The sequence below is a fragment of the Strigops habroptila genome, chromosome 4 (genome assembly GCF_004027225.2).
Source record: "Strigops habroptila isolate Jane chromosome 4, bStrHab1.2.pri, whole genome shotgun sequence".
Lineage (NCBI taxonomy): Eukaryota > Metazoa > Chordata > Aves > Psittaciformes > Psittacidae > Strigops > Strigops habroptila.
Genome location: NC_046358.1, coordinates 82,768,540 through 82,780,710, shown reverse-complemented (window position 1 = coordinate 82,780,710; position 12,171 = coordinate 82,768,540). Strand labels below are relative to the sequence as shown.

General features: G+C 44.6%; 1 protein-coding gene across 3 annotated transcripts in view; it reads left to right on the top strand.

Moving 5' to 3' along the window:
* Positions 1-12,171, top strand: part of KPNA7 (karyopherin subunit alpha 7) — a 53,980-nt gene that overhangs the window by 2,039 nt on the left and 39,770 nt on the right. For all 3 annotated transcript variants that reach the window (XM_030483314.1, XM_030483316.1, XM_030483315.1), the window contains exon 2: positions 1,669-1,728. The gene's annotated coding sequence lies outside the window, so the exon portion shown is untranslated. The remainder of the gene's footprint in view (positions 1-1,668; positions 1,729-12,171) is intronic.

Sequence of the window (12,171 nt, the reverse complement as noted above, 5' to 3'; positions counted from 1 at the left end):
CTGCTATGAGGGAAGGAACAATTTGTTCTTTTGTGTCCACTGTGGGTAGAGCGAGGAGTCAGAAGCTAAGATAACAGCAAGGCAGATCTAGATTACAGTGAAAAAACTCAGCAATTCCTTTGAAGTCATCAAGCCCTGTGTTGGACTGACTTGACAGGATGAAGGGCTCCTCTTGGGGGGGAGTTAAGAATGGAGCAGGCAAATATTTGTCAGAATGGCAAAGTGCAGTATAAGATTTTGCATTTGGGAAGGAGGCTGGAGTCAATGGGCTGATTTAGGAAATCTCTGTTACCATGGCTGGAAACTGAGGTATGTAATCACTGCAGCCCTTATTGGCTCAATGATAAAACTAGATCAGCTGCAGAGATTAAAGATACACAACTGGGCCAAGTAAAGTTACGTAATGGGAATGCAATGACGTTTAAGTATGGTTTTATGTTTACAAAATGATTTCCACCAGATGGAATGAAAGTATCTAAATGAGGAACACTGCAGAGCTTTTGAAGCGTTACGAGCTCAGGCCCTGCCTCCAGTGAAGCTTGCTGGAGAATTTTCCACTGTTGTTCCTGGTGTATTGCTGATACAATTATGCTGTACTAATCCAGAAAGGATGCCATGGTTTTGAGATTAGGGCTTCCAAAGCTAAACTGAATTGATCTGAGTGAAAGTAGTTTGGATGCACTCAGACCTTAATATATATATATATATAAACAAAATAGAGCTGGGACATCTTTGTGCAGCAAATGCATGCAGATGCATAGCAACTGGTCAAAAAGGAGGTGTATTGAAAGCAGGCTTTTATATATGCAAACAGGCAATTGCAGATGAAAGTACTTGCCCTGAGAGGCGTTCTGGATGTGTGCTGGTCATCCCAGTGTTTGAAAATACAGCAGTTTCCAGAACAGTGTCATATTTTGCCTGATGTTTAAAAGGAAGATGCCACATATGTAATTCCCACCCCCTGCATTGTATTCCCTGCTTCTCTAGAACTGTCATCTAGAGCACAGTCATTAAGAATCAGTTTTCATCAATCATAATAGAATCCCAGACTGGTTTGGGTTGGAAGGGACTTAAAGCTCATCTAATTCCACCCCCACGGCCACAGGCAGGGACACCTTCCACTGTCTATCCCAGGAATTTGAAGCTCTAGAGTTTTGTTGCAGTTGAATAATAAATGGCAAGTCACGCTGCTGATAACACTACACCTTGTGAATTCCCCTTCTTGGGTGTAGATCAGCTCCTGGTACCAGGAGCTTGTTCCTGCTCTACTCACGCACCGTAAAGATCCTGATCGATGAGTTGTGCACGGGGTGCAAAGTGCTGAAGTTCTCTTGTGCTCCAGTGGGTAGAGAGTGTCCTACATGCATCTTTTCTGCCTCGTCTGGAGTTCCTTAAATTAGTGCATTCCCTTTGGGACATGTTGGTTGGTAAATGAAAATGTTCTTTTTCAGGTATTTGTGCTGAATGTGGAAGCTCAGGTGCAGGAAAATGTTTCACAGCTGCTCTGTTGGAATGATCTTTCATTTCGTGAGATTTGTACATGTTTTTCTTAGCCTGGAGTTTTATGATGGTGGGGTTTTCTCCTTTCAGGGCTAACTGCTCAGCCTATTCCATCTTGACTTCCAGGTCTTTTACTGCATTTTAATAGTTCTTCTTAATCTTTTCCAGGTGCACATAATGATCCTGCTCCTGACATATCTGCAGCCACACAGGATGCTTGTGAGGAAGGTATGAAACAGATTGACAGCACAGCTATTTATACAGATCCTTGACAGCTAGGATACATAAAGCCTGTGTCTGTATGTTACCTTCTGATAAATTTTGCCAGAGCTTTAATTTGTCTGTGTATCATAAGCTGCTTTTCTAAAGGCTGGATCCACAATGCACTGAAATCAGTGGGAGTAATCCCAGCTGACTTGGACAACTCAGGATCAGACTAAACCAGGTGGTGTTATGCTTGTGTAGTACCACCAGATTAGTCAAAGGTGTTATCCCCACCTATTATTGATTCATTAGGTTTAGTTCTAATTTCTACCCTTCAGTGGAAAAAGGGAGGCTGAGATTGTGCTGTAGATGGAAGGTGAAGATATTGTCTGAACATGCAGTAGCTGGAAGCCCGAAGGTGGCAGAAGGCTCAGCCTTGCTCTGGGGGGAAGTGCTCTGCATTAAATCCACAGCTAGCTATGATATTTCTGAGGTGCCAGTTGTCAGCACAGTGCCAAAGGAGCAATCTGCTCAGTCCTGGCAACTTTTCTCCCCTCTGTGCCAATTATGAATGCCATTGACTAGCTAGAGAGGGAAGCCAGCCTACTCTTTGTTGGAGGCCTGATAGGTGTGAGGAGTGGAGTTGTGTAATAAGTGAAAGAAAGGACGAATCGAGAGGAAATGGAGGAATTCCTCAGGGTGCCATCTGTGATGTAGATTACCAGGGAGGCAGAGAGGAAGTGGATTTCTTCTTTGTGGATTAATTTTGCCAGGCTGCAATCAGGGAGCTAACATGCATTCTGCTTTTCAGGATCATAAAAAGCAATGCAAGTGCTAACATGTATTATTAAAGTCGTGCTTTCAGATCAGCACTGGAGAGAAATAATGCAATATATACCTTAAGGTTTCCAGCTACAACATAAAGGGCAGAAAGGTGGGGAGGTGACTTGCATCAGCTATAGCTTGCTTTGCTCTCTTACCAGCTTCTCCATACTCACTGATGAATTCCCCATGCTCATTAATAGTGTGTTGAAGGTCAGCCTCCAGCTTTCATTTAACGGGAGGCAGACTGATTCTAGAGGGCAGAAAAAGTCTTAGATACCCAGAATATTTTATCTGCTCAGCTCTCCCATTTGGCTCTCAAAAGAGATAATTTGTGCATCAGTTTGCTGTAGAGTTTGGTTTTTTTTCCTCTCTAAAATTGTGCCCTGTTAAGCCAAGTGGGATTCAGCCCCACTGGAGCTGCGTTAGGGAACATTAGGAGCTGTGTATTTACTTGCACACTAAATGAGAGCTAAAACAATGATACACCTCAGAGGCAGAAATAGACCCTGTTGTTTATGAAAGCCTTGAGTCTGTTTCCCTGAATTTCTGTTTGTATGGAATTTATATGCCAATATTATTTATCCCAAAGTTATGCTGCTGTAGCAGCAGCTGGCTTTAGACCCAACTGGAGCTGTATTTGATTGCATCTCAACAAACATAGTCTCTGCTCCGCTGTTCACAGTATGTATGGTTCTTTTTATCTCCTGGAAAAATATGACCCTTACAGCTCATTTAGTGCTTACTGTTTGCTGATATGAATCATTGGAGAATGTTGTTGTTGTTGCTGCTGTAAAACTAATAATACAAAAACCATACTCTAAGGAAAGAGAACTACAAAGGCTTTAAGAGGAAAACTACATTCAAGCAACACGAGCTGCTCTTCAGCAAAACAACATCATGTAAATGTGCCGTTGTGTTCCAGAATGCTGCACAAGTTCTCTGCTCTATAGGTTTTGTGTAGCAAAAAGCCTTAAACACCAAATTTGGTATGGAGATAGCAGTTCACCTGCTGAAAATGCATCCTTTTACTATCAGTCAATTGGAAGTGAATGTATTGGTTGCATGTTTTTAAACCTATTTGAATAAAAGTCACATTTACAACTCGGTTCTTCGAACTGATGTCCTGTAATCGCAGCTGAGAAATGCTGCTTGTATTATCAGTCCTTTCCAGAAGTTACACTCTTCTCCTTGGAAATGTCAGCGTGTGTGGTCTTTATGGAAAAGAACCACAGACTGTAGTGGTGAATGTGAAAGGAGCTGCTTGAATCTGTGCACAAAATGAAATGGCAGGTATGTTGTTTCATACTGCAATCTGTAACACAAGGAGGCTTAAAATTTCCCTAAGATGGAGCTCACTGTGGGCTACACTCTATGGAAGGAATCTGAGCACCATGGAAACAACCAGTAAAAGGATAGTTTCAATGGGGGCAGAGTTTTACATGGTCTCTTTTGAGGTGGGTTTTTCAAAAGTGCTCGGCACTGTCTTAACTCTTCCACCAAATTTGCTAAAAGTCTTTTCATGGACCTTGCCAGCAGCAAAGCTGGGCCAAGGTGGTGCTTTACAAAAGTCCTGCTGCCAGTGTAATATCTCTAAAGGCTAAACTCTGTGTTCTGTAGAGTTACCAGCTCTGTCTTGCAGGCCACTGTTATATTTATCCATTACTGGCCTAATCCTGCACTTGTCACCCACAGTTAAGGTTTAACGTTGAACCACGTGGACATAAACTCTGAGACAGCTGTTGCATAAATAGTTCTACTCTCTCTGTGCATGGACATTGTCTTCTCCCTGACCTCTGGCTGCTTTGGGGGTTTGTGAGGGTGCCCACTGCCCTCCAAGCTCATCTGCACTTCCAGCTCCATCTGTAGCAGGCAGAGGTGGCACATGGTGCCCCTGCAGCTCCTCGTGCTCCCGAGCATCCTCATCCATTTGGACCTGAAAAAGCAGATGAAAGATGAATGTGGATAAGGAAAGGAGGGGAAGCTGAAAGATGCAAGAGGTCTCTCTGCAAAGCTGTTCTATAAGGTGATGCGAGATTAAAAAGACAAGGCAAACCCCCCAACCAAACCCCACAAAACCCCAGCACAGGACCCATCAGCACGTGTGCCTGTCTCGTATCATTGTAGCCACCCTGACTTCAAGAGGATTACTTCTGACTGAGACTGACTATGTTTGACTGTGTATATATATACATGTGTATATAGAGAAAGAATCTCTGTTGTTACTCTTGAAGTTACTAAAATTGGATTCTTGGCAGTAGTTGTATCTCTTTATTCCAACAAAGAGACTAGCCTTTTACTGATGTACTTAGCTTTATTTTAGAACTGAAGAGCCAAAGGAAGCTCCTTAGTTTTACATCTTAGTTTCTAGCCCATTTCTAGGCTATCCTGTTAAAACAGCACTTACAACTTCTCTTAAAAGCAGAACTTTGTTGTAATTACATGTGAATAGTTCCTTGGGTTTCTGGGTTGATAAGAGCTGATCGGAATACTTGTTTTGTATAAGCTTTGTTGGAAGTCCCACATATAGAAATGGTATGAGGGGGAGAACCAGGGCTTTGGAATAGAAATTCTCCATTTGTTCAAGATGTCTCTCTACATAATCTCCTGCTTTGTTGCTTGTGCTATCAAATAGACATGGTATTCTTTTCCACCCAGGGACCTGCTTCCACGTTCTCTAGTTTACCTTGAACATGCTGTTGCAGTTTATTCGGTGTCCTGACAAGCTCCCTGTTGTTCCTGTTGGCACAATCTACTTGCAGTTCCATGCAGTGTCCATCTTCTTGAATCTCAGAGCTTCAGGACTTCCCTTCACTTCCATCTCCAGACTCTCCTGCAGAGACTCAGCTGCACGCTGGTGCTTATTTCTGCAGCGGCCAGTGAAGCATATGGTCCAGCCTTCTGTTCTGTTGGGGCTGATCCAGCCTTTGTATCAAATTATTGCCCACCAAGTAATAAAAATACAGGAACTTTTCAAACCTGTTTAAAACTGAGATAGGATTTTGCACCAAGCCATTTATGAATAACCTTCTTTTAAATGATGAGGCCAGGAGAGCTTTCAGGAGGTCGTCTTAAACTACCGTGTAAAATCTGGCTCACCTCCCACTAAACCAGCCCCACTAGACAACATGTGACCAGACTGTGCTTAACTTCCAATAGTGGAGACTCTACCACCTCCAGACAATCTGGTCCAAGGAGTAATTCCCCTTAATGATTATAAAACTTTCCTTGTGTCTAACTTCCAACCTCCGTGCTGCAGCCTCTGCCTGTGGCTTAACGTCATTCATCGCTATACGTGGTGGTTTCAAATCCTTCCTTCTCATGGCTTTAGCTTTAACCTGAGCTACTTTAAGCTGAATGCAAATCAGTTTACTTTCTTCAGCCTGCAAGGAAACAGAAGGGTGAATAAATGCCCTTTGTGGGGTTATTCACCCCAAATCCATCTGATGAAATGTGGGCAGGAGGCACCACTCTGGCATTCAGCTCACATCTGTAGCACTGGTACCTCCAGGGAAGAGACTGTTTCCTCCAGTGCCACCTGCAGTTCATCCTTCTCCATCTCCAGTCTCTTTTGCAGCTCATGAATGCTCTTTCCTCCCTCTTCCAGCTGATTGATTAGATCCTTAATTTCCTCTAGGGAAGCAAATGGATATTTCACATGATAAGTTTATTTCAGGACTATGAACTTTACCAAGTGCCATAGATTCTTTGGCTGGAAATGGCATGACATGCTTCCAGTCACTTTTTATCTGCTGCCCTTTTCTTTCTTTGCTAAATATGATCCTGGATTTGTGAATGAGCCCTGCTAGCTGCATGTGTTCATGGAGGTGGAAGAATGAAGCCTGTTAAATCAAGAGAATTCTATTCCAGTATTTATCCAGCCTTTTTCTCTCCCCCTTTCAGCTTGTTGCTCTTCCCAAGTGAGAACAGGACACCACATCATCTCTCTGCAGCAGCACGGGGCTCTCTGCCAGCTGATGTAGGGCACAGTGAAGGGTTGGGGGAGAAAGCCCAGAAAACATTGGGGCTGTGCCAGAGAGTCCATTGCTGTGTGCTGTTGGCCACAAGGGCAGCAGATTGTAGCATCTTCTAAATACTTACAGTGTTCCAGCCTCCTGTAAGAGATCAATTTTTGTAATTTACAGAAGTGTTTAAAATATATATATATAAAAATAAAATAAAAGGAGCCAAAGCAGTTGGTCTCCTAGTGTAGGAGAGAGTGGGGGAGAAGGGATGCAAAGAGGGAGACTCTGAGCAGGAGTTTAACTGATTTGCTCTAACTGATTCCAGGAGATGCCTCATCCTCCCCTCTGAGGTTAAAGGGAATGTCTTCCCAGGGTAAATCTGACTGTTATTACTAGTCCCCTAAGGGAATTGCTTAGAATTAGAGGGAATGCTGGTCGCCAGAACTGGGACTGAAGCCTGCATCTGGTTTAAGTCTAGTGCTATAAGCAATCCAGTATTCCCTTACGTGGAGCTCCAGTGATGGTTGTGGCCCAGCCTGGAATGATGACCTCCTAATATAACAGTGAGTACAAGCAAGCTGCTGTTGTGGTTGTGTTTTGGGGGTTCAGAAAGGACCCGGATCCTGAGTGTTATTCCCAGAGTAGGTTCCCTGGCAGCAGTGCACTGGGGCTGGTTATAGTCTCGGGTGATCTGATAGAGGTGGAATGTTTGTGAAAGCAAACTCTGTCCCAAGAGCAGAATCTATCCTGAGACTGTAAGTGCATCAAATATGTGTCCCCAGAGAGTGAAAGCACTGCTGGGAATAAAAGTGGGATTGGTGCTGGGAGACACCACAAGAGATCATTCAGTAGGAATTAAGTGGCTTATAATTTGCAGAGCTTTTAACATCAAACCAGGACTTACCCTGAAGGGCTTTGTTCTCCTCCTTCATAGATTCCAAGTGCTCCAAGGATTCTTCATAGGCAGTCTGAAGCTCCAAACTTCACTTGTGTACATTCCTTCTGGGAACTGTCCCCTTCCTCCTAGAGCTCTTTGCATTTTTGTTGCCATTCTGCTAGCATCTTACCAAGGGCTCTCTGCTGCTTCTGTTCAGGGCAGCACAAGCAGCATTGGCCTGGAAAGATAAAGCCAAGCATTCACTGGACACAAGTTTTCTTTACGCTTCACTTCCCTGTGTGTCCTGCCAGGCAGCCTCAGTTAAGCTGGCAGCCACTCTCATGACAGGCAGAGTTTCTCTTGAATGCATGATTAAAGTGTTGATGGGATTTTTCTTTCCTCACCATTAGGAATTTAACAAGATCACCCAGTTCCCAGCAGTGTGATAGTCTTCCTTGCTCCTGTGGTTATAACGATGCTGCTGGGGAGCAAATGTTTTCCACTCCAGGTACTCCTTGTGCAGATGTGCTGTTAGGAATTGCCTGGGTTGATTACTGTGACTCTTCCTGTTTCAAAGACAGTTCGCTTCCAAACAAGATGTTATTCAAGACTATTTTAGACTGTGCTTAACTGCTTGTCAGGAAGGGAAAGAAGAAAGGGACATTTTTCTTTCCTAGGAGCTTTTAATCACAAATATTCTACGTATCCTTATGATCTGCACATGCATTTAGGTGCCATGGTGACAAGCACACCACAGGAACTGTAGAAGAAAGAACCGCTTCATTAAAGTAAGTGGTGGTGAAACAGCTTTTTTTCAGCCCAGTAACATGAGGCAGTATGTGGGATTTTTGGCCCTCGAGACCTGTTCTAAAGCCGACTGCACTCACTGGCAGATGCCCAAAGGCTTCAGGGGATTTGGAGCAGCCTTTGTGCCTATTTTAAGTCACATTTTGATTCAAATGTCCTGCAGTTGCACTACTATTCATCCTCTTACACTGACACCAGTAAGAGTGGAGATACTAACTTAATGAAGGAGCGTTGTTGGTGTTTAAACCAGATGTTGTTTAGATCTGCTGGACTCTGGTAGTTAATAACCAGTGGCCAAGCCATTGGTGCTGCAGTGCTGCTAAGTTCAAAGCAGGATATCATTAGCCTTAAAAAGAAGATGAATCCTTTGCCTTGCAGTAAAGGAGGACTTTTGCTTTAGCTCTACTCTTGTTTGTGGAAGTCAGCTAATGAGCTTATGAGAAGCATGCTGTGTGCTCCTAGGAATTAGCTGTGCCTCTCAGTTGGGCTTTTCTCTTGATGTGCTAAATCTCAGCCATGCTTCTCATGGCCATGCAGATTACTTGAGGTTTAATAGAGAGGTCTTAAAATATTAGGCAATAAAGAAGCAGTCTAAAGCCGACCTGAGTTAATAGTCTCCCAGGGCTTCCAGTACCAAGTCTTAGATCTTGAAGGGCTCTGGAGGCACTCTGGAATAGCTGCATTTCTTTGCCTTCTCAAGGTCAACAGTGAGGTCCTTAACTTCATTCTGAAGCCTCTGCTTTGTTTTATCCGTGTTGGCAACCCAGCCTTGGACTGATTCAGCTGTCTTCTCTTGCTTGGAGCCTCACATCCAACTTTGTACTGAGGGCAGGAGGGCAGAAATATCCTGGTGAGTAGTTCATGGAGTGAGGAGCGTTAGGAGTCAGCAGCCCTCATCTCCTAGAGCACCAGCACTGGTTTCACCACTGTAAAGGTAAAAACCTGGCAGCAGTCTCAGAAAAGGGAGTGTAAAACCATTGCTAGGATGTGGCTGGCTCTTCCCACCACTGGTAGATATGGTATATGGGGCTGCAGCTTGGGTCTTTATTGCTGGTGACAGATGCTTCCCCTTTCCATTCAGGTAGGATATTGCCTGAGCCTCCTTCCCTTGGGAATATCCCTCGGTCTCAGTACAAAGTCCTGCAGAGATTTAGGAGCTTATTCCATTTGTCTCAACTTGTTCAGGCACACAGTGAAACTCTCCAGATGCCTCAACGTTTGTTGCTATTATGTGAAAGCACCTTTGTTAGCTCTGTTAGACTGCTACATAGTTTGGCTTGACTTCTTGCCTGTAATACCAGGTCTCAAGGACCAGATTCTGAGGGGTTTAAGCTGGTTTGGCTTGCTTTATGCTTAGGAAATGCCTCGTGGCTTTTGTAGGCTGCTGGAAGAGTAAAGTCCTTTTTGGAAGAAAGAAAGGCTGTCAAATTCAAGCCTTTATCAGAAAGGATCAGTGGTGGTTTTCTGTTGTCAGTGTACAAGTGTTAGGGCTCAACAGTCTCTATTTATTATTGCAAGTGTTGTTTTCTGTCTCTTGGCTGGAGCCCTTTGCTTTCTTTCTGTCTTACCAAATTGACTCCAAACAGATCCCACCTATAAGCTGGGACTCAGCAGCCAAACTAAATAACAAGATTGACATAAGTCCTATCCCAGACTCCCTGAAAGCTGAAGCGCTCACTTGGTTTCTTCCAGCTTTTTGGTTCTTTCAATGGTATCAGGCCTGCATTTAGACCTCTAGACTGTGATTTCAGCATTGAGTTTAGAGACCAGGCACTCTAGTTCAGCTTTGCTTTCCTCCTCTTCCTCCAACTACTCTTTCATCACATCCAAATCATGCTTGGGGTTGGCCAGGCTTCGCTACAGCAGCAGTGCAGGACTAGAGACAGCACAGCCATTCCTGTGCATCTGTCCTGTTGGAAGTAGGAATACACAGACCTCACTCCCCACAACTGGAATGCCCCTTTTAAACTAGAAACATCTCAGACCCAAACTCCCTTCCTGGGCAGGAGCCACGTTTCTGTTCTCTGTACCTGTTTTTTGTTGTGCTGCAGTGAATTGAATTGAGCTCATACAACTGACAACAGAACTTGGCTTGGTACCATCACTGTTTTCTCTCAAACAGTGTTTCAAAAGCATTCTGACAGTAAACCCATTTGGTGATTGTTCTGAGCACAGGAAGAATTCCTGCCAGACTTGTGATATACAGGTGCAGCACTAGAATTACTCCTTAGAGATAAGCAGAAATTTCCAAGACAGAGAACTGAAACACTGATAAATTTTAAGCCAAACTTGTGTGATCTAAGCAAATAAGCTGCTGTATTGACCCACTGAAGTGGACTGAGAATCAAGAGGGGTGTGTGTTCTGCTCTTTGCTGCTGGCTCATGGGAGATTCTCCCTCTTATTTTCATATCCACACAGGGCTCATGCCCCCCACACCACCTCCAAGACCAGCTGGTAACAGGATTTGGATAAGGAAGTGTTCCTTTGGGAGAGCTTACATAAAAGATGTGTTGCTCTGAAGTGGACAGCATGCAAAAGAGCAGCCACTGCACATCCCATGACAGCAGCAACCTCTGTAGGCAGCTGGTGTTCCCCAGAACCTTGTACTCTTCATCCAGCTGCCTGCTGAAGGTGAGAGAAATCTTGATGTGGACAATCTGGTTAAGCCTGCTTTGAGCTTCCTTGTGCTCCCAACTCAGCTGGTTCTCGCTGTGGGAAAACTGCATAAAGAAGTAAGAGAAGAACTAATTCAATCTGACAGGAGAGAAAAGAGAAGTGAAGGACTGGGCAGGTTTCCTGAAGGACACAGGGCAGGCCAGAGCTGGATGAAATGTAGGGGAAAAGATGATTCAGAGGGAGGTAACATTGCACAAAGCTGTCAAGGAATGTACCTTGGAGCCTGATGGCATTAATTGCAGCTTGGCTCTTCTCCACCTCAGCCAGCTGGGCAGTGGCTTCAGGCAGGTAACCCTCCAGCTTGTGAACATCACCATCTGAGTTCAGTAAGAGAGAAGTCATTCATACAATGCTGAGTAAGGCTTGAAGGGCCAAAAGATCCTCCTCTTCCAGACTCTGCTTATTCCAGTTGGTTGTAATTACTATGGGATGACTGCAGTAGCCAGAGGGAATGCAGTGTCCTGATCCTTAGCAAGGGGGATGCCTGCTCCATCAGCACCACCTGCAAACAGCTGCTCTCTGGTACTGGTTTGCCTCCAGTGCACTGATGGCTGCATTGGTGGTTGGTTGAGGAATTCCCTGATGGCTTCTCCCCTTGGATTTCTGCACAGCCTATGCTTGCACTGAGGGCATCCATCTCGGCTGTTGTGACCTGTTTGTGTGTCTCCAGCTTTGCTTTCACTCCGGGGCTTCTCCATGAGCTCTGCCGTGGCAACCGTGTGCTTAGTGCAGGGGAGAGCCCCTGGCCTTGCTCTGTAGGGCTGCCTCCTCCACTCAAGGAGCAGCCTCTGCAGCCCAGCTTCCTGCTTGCAGCTCTGTTAGAGCCAAAGGCCAAGGACATGTTGTCAGCTGGGGTCTGGCAGCCCTGGAGTCTCAGTAAGGCCCTCAGGGATCCTTTATAAGAAAGCCTTTTGGAAGCCTTTTATTTAGCTTTAAGAGTCTTTTTATTTGGGAGAAATCCCATCTTTGGTATTAATCCATTAGAAGATCTGTGGCTGGTACCTTCCAGAGGGATTGACCATCTCTAGGTCTGCTTGCTGAAGCTCAGAGTAATGCTCTGGACTGCAGGCCATGTATTTTCCTTGCAAAACAATAGAAAATACACCCAACAGTTCTGCCTCCTTTTTTTCTGTGCACTTCTGAATTAGCCTTTTCTGAGCACCATCCACTGACCTGAGCAGCTGTTGCAACACCAGCATCTTCCAGTCCATCTTCCTTGTTTCTCCACCTAGTGGGAAAGAGGAGGAGAAATTCCTCCTCCATGCCAAAGACCCAGTGTATATTTAGAAGCATTAACCATGTTGGAAACAAGTTTGGGA